At 40.4% G+C, this 5,000-nt stretch overlaps 1 protein-coding gene across 1 annotated transcript in view; it reads right to left on the bottom strand.

The window, feature by feature from the left end:
* Positions 1 to 4,866, bottom strand: part of gsx1 (GS homeobox 1) — a 27,260-nt gene extending 22,394 nt beyond the window's left edge. The window contains 1 exon segment of the mRNA XM_046838612.1: positions 4,616 to 4,866. The gene's annotated coding sequence lies outside the window, so the exon portion shown is untranslated.
* Between the last annotated feature and the right edge of the window lie 134 nt (positions 4,867 to 5,000).

The raw sequence follows: 5,000 nt of genomic DNA, 5'->3' as shown, positions 1-5,000 counted from the left end.
AAGAAAAATATTTGTTTCTTTAACCAATCAGATTTCAGATTCTCCTCACAGGGCAGCTCGCTGGCGCAAAATAGCGTCAGCATCTTCCCGTCTTCTGATTGGTTGGTCAGAGGGAAACTGTTACAGCTGAATTCGACTGGTAAAACACGTGTAGCTCTGCACACGTTCATACATCTGAGTTAGACTTTTTTACACCTACGGAGGAAGAGAAATTGGTTTTGGTCTCGAAAACTTAAAAATCCATTGGGAAGAAAAGCGAGACATGGTGAGGAGGTCGGCCAACCCTGAAGCTAGCTAGCGTGTCTCAGCCGGGGAAAGGGTTTGTTCTCCACTTCCAGACCAGTGAATACGAGCGGTACCACTGGATTACAGCCTCCGGGGGGCGCTGCACATTATGAGTCTGCATCTCTGGTGAGTAGGTTGTGTTTTATTTACATTTTAATGTTTTGTCATGTTATTAGATAAATATTGATTGTGAACTGCTCCAGATGTTGTAGGTGCACAGTTGTGGTTGTAGTGTAGAGGTTTGGAGTGTAACTGGGTTTGTTGTTTTAGTAAAATGGTTTTCACCTCCAGATGTGAAACGTCTCTCTGTAATGCTGCGTGTTGTTATATTGTGTTTTTGTATTGTATTGATGGTTTCTATAATCACAACGTGATAGTGGTGTATTAAGAGGTGGATTAAGTCGAGTACATCCACACTGAAGGTCCAAGTACCAAATACACGACCCGCCACTAATGAAACCATACTGTTGCTCACAGATGGTCACCTCTTCTGTCAGCCTGGCTTCCACTACTCTTTCCCATAACTTCATGGTGTGACTGATCAACTTAATTCCCCTGTAGTTACTGCAGGTCTGCACATCTCCCTTATTCTTAAAGATCAGTACCAGCACACTCCTTCTCCATTCCTCAGGCATCTTCTCACCTTCCAAAATCTTGTTGAACAATCTGGTTAAAAACTCCACTGGATCTCTCCTAAACATCTCCACGCTTCTACTGGTATGTCATCTGGTCCAACCGACTTTCCACTTTTCATCCTTTTTTCATTTTCCTTATTTATCAGCTGCTCAAAATACTCCCTCCATCTTCTCAACACACTCTCCTCACTAGTCAACACATTTCCATCTTCATCCTTTATTGCTCTAACTTGCAGCACATTCTTCCCAGCTCGGTTCCTCTGCCTGGCCAATCGCTACAAATCCTTTTCTCCTTCCTCAGTGTCCAACTTCTCCTACAGCTCCTCATATGCATTTTCCTTGGATTTCACCACATCCCTCTTTACCTGCTGCTGCATCTCCTTGTGCTCCTGCCTACTTTTCTCATCACTCTGTTGATCCCAATTCTGTTTCTCCAACCTCTTTCTCCTTCTGCTCTCCTGCACTTCCTCATTCCACCACCATGTCTCTTTGTCTTAAAAAAAAAAAAAAAAACTTCACCAAAAAAAATTGTAATCACTAAACATTTGTTTTACTGATTCGCCGATTCTCGAATCAGCACCCAAATCCGCCATGATGCGCACGTCCTGCAATTAAAACCGTCCGTGTGGAAACAACAAAAGTTCCATTTGTTGTCCTGAGGATTTACATAATCTAAAACACCACAAATACTTTAAAACATTTACAAGAATATTTTGTCTTCATGCTCTAAATTCAGATTGACTTCACTGATAATAAACATACATTTGCATAAGCATCAATATTTGTCCAAATTTATTGGAGTATTAAAAACCTTGAAAAGTTTTAATATAAGGTAGATTTGGAACAGATACAAATGTGCGATTAGGTTGTGATTAATTGTGAGTCAATCATGAGATTAAATATTTTAATTGATTATATGCTGTAAATGTTTGAGGTTGTTGTCCTGCTGCATAAATAATTTGGGGCCAATCAGATGCCTCCCTGATGGCACTGCATGATGGAGAAGTTCTGCCTGTATTTCTCAGCTTTGAGGACACCATTAATCCTGACCACATCTCCAACTCCATTTACAGAAATGCAGATCCAAAACTGCAGGAAACCTCCACCATGCTTCACTGTTGCCTGCAGACACTTATTATTTGGCAAACATCACTTCTGGCCAGACTTCTTCAGACAGTAGGTGGGTGTACCTGGGCCCCACTCTTTTCCTCCAGTTATTTGCCGATGGCACTGCTGGACATCAAATGTTGAAGGAAATTAATCATGATGTGTCTTTCATCTGCTGCTTTAAGATTCCTTGGATGCTCACTGCATCCACGCTCCTCACCCTTTTCTTTATGATTCTTCAAAATTGCTTGAAGAGCACATCTTGAAAGCTCAGTCTGCTTTGAGATCTTTGCCTGGGAGAGACCTTGCTGATGCAGTAGAACTACCATGTGTCTTGTTGCTGTGCTCAGTCTTGCCATGGTGTCAGACCTGGGACATGTAACTGTCTTCCACAACCTCACTTTAAGAGCAGAGTTCGGCTCCTCACCCAGTCTGAAATGCTCCTCAGTTCTAAGCAAAACTCTGTAACAGCTTTTTCCACAGAGGTTTTACCAGTAACCCCTAAAGAACACAAAAGTGCTTTCTAATGCTTTCTTTCATCCTTTTCGTTCTCTCTCTCTATTCTGTCTTTTCTTTCCTTTTCCAGTACAAACCAGTGTTCGCAAAAGTCTAGTTAATTACTTTGAGGCTTTCACAAAAATAAAAAATCGAATCATAAGTCAAAATTCATCAACACTTTCTGACCAATCACAACAGCTCTGTACTCATTCTGAATCTTTTTTCATTTCTACAGTTTCACTCAATAACAAGGAAAACAGTCCCATCTTTTCCCTATATGGTTTTAATAAACCAGGTTATAATTAAATTATACCAACATCTGTCTCCGGCTACGTCTACACTAATCCGGATCAATTTATAAAACGACGTTTTCGGCTAAAAAACACTCCACACGTCCATTCTTTCGTTTTCAGTCGTTTCCCAAAAGTTGCTCATCCACACTGAAACGTCTGAAAAACGCTCACTTCCCTGTGTATGAGCAAAACGTAAGACTCGTCGACCCGCGTCATTTCCGCCTGCCGTTTATTTACTTGTTCGGCTCTTTGAAACGTCGATTAAAAACGTGCCATGGTTTTGGAAAGCCTCTGTTTTCACAAGCGGTCCACACCACGAGGCGAAAACAGTGTAAACCTCTGTATTCGTGACTGAAAACAGCGCCTCGGTGTGGACAGGAGGCCAAAGTGTTGAAAAAAATGTGTTTTCAAGCGAAAATACTTTACTGTGGACATGACCTTCATCAGGACAAACTGTCAAAACAATGATCATGAACTTTGACCCGGACCTGTCGAAACATCAAATTTGTGATATGAAATGCAAATACCAGCTCTTCTACTAGAAACTGATCAAAAATATGACACTTTAATAAAAATTATAATCACTAGTACAAATACACACTCACTCTGTCCCACACACACACACACACACACACACACACACACACACACACAGTGTTTAATCCAGCATTATGAGTGAACAATGTGAGGTTTGTTGGTATAAAGTGGTTTTCGCAGGCTGGAAAATGTTCCGAAATCGCAGAATGTTTTAAAACACAGTTTTATTGAGCAATGCGTTCGTCCTGTCCGAGTGGAGAAGTTTAAAGAGCGCCGTTTAAATGCTATAATTAGATTCACAGTTACACAACACAGTGCTACAGAACAGAGACCTTCCCACCTGAGTGCAACTCTGAACTCACTGAGTCACACACACACACACACACACACACACACACACTGCAGTGTACTCCTGCTGAAGCATTGCCACCTTCATTTTTTTGTGTAGCTCAGTTACACCACATTTTTCAAAAGTGTTTGGACACCTGACTTCCCGTGAAATCCCCCCCATATGTGTTTCTTCATCAAATTGTTCTCACAAACATGGACGAACACAATAATATTGAACATCTTTGGATGCAGGAGCATGAAATTGTCCTTTCGCTTGAACTAAAACGCCAGCTCCATGAAGATAATCTACATGAGTTGGAAGATGTGGAAGATCTCCTGCTGTACAGCTGCAACTCTATTGAGCACCATTGTAATGAATATGAACACTGACTGCACACCAGGGATCTCCTCACCTTCTCACCTACATCAATACCTGACCTTTCTAACACCCTTGTAGCTAAATGAATATCCACAAAATCTAATGGAAGTGTGGAATGGGATGATAATAAAGAAGCACAGAGCAATCTTATGGTCAGGTGTCCACAAACTGTTGTGTATATAGTGTATTTTATTTTGTTTTTTAAAAAAGGTATAGTCTTCATCAGACTCTTAAGGAGGTGTGGCTCATAGTTAAAAGGCAGATATTATATTATATTTCTATGATATTATATATATGATTAAATATTACTTACATTTACGCTTTAATTGATTCTGTTACAATTCTAAGACAATGTGGAGAAGGTGCACGTCTTCTTTACTCTTTAGATTAATTAATTAATTTAAATTATTAATTTAAAATTATTCATCGTAGCATCATTTCTACATGTAATTCTTTTGTCTCTGAGTTCCGGTTTTTATTGTGCACCAAAACTTCTCGCACTCCAGCTGAATTTAATGATATGACTCTTGGCTGTATTTTCAGAACACTACCTGGCATCTGGTCTCCACACCGCGGCTGTATTGTTCGGAGGGCTGCTGTCTGGGTGCCGCTCGGCTTCCACCCGCTCCAGGCTCTGCCTCCTCCAGCGCATAATGAACAGCCAGTTAATTAGATAATTAGCACTATTACGATCTGCATTAAGATTCAATGGCGGTGCAATTAGAGCAATTAAACGTCTCATGGAAACATGTTATGTTTTTGCATGTCGCATTGATAACACAGTGATTACGCGTTTTGGCACAGAGATTAAAAAATACTACAGGAAATGACTGAAAACTTTCTCGTTCTTTTCTTTTCGGTATTCTTTTGTTTTGTTTGTTGTTTTGTTTTGTTTGTAACTCGCCACAGGATAAGATTTCACTTGCACGCAGGATT

Source organism: Silurus meridionalis, chromosome 25 (genome assembly GCF_014805685.1).
Source record: "Silurus meridionalis isolate SWU-2019-XX chromosome 25, ASM1480568v1, whole genome shotgun sequence".
NCBI classification, from domain to species: Eukaryota; Metazoa; Chordata; class Actinopteri; order Siluriformes; family Siluridae; genus Silurus; species Silurus meridionalis.
This window is presented reverse-complemented; position numbering and strand designations above follow the sequence as displayed.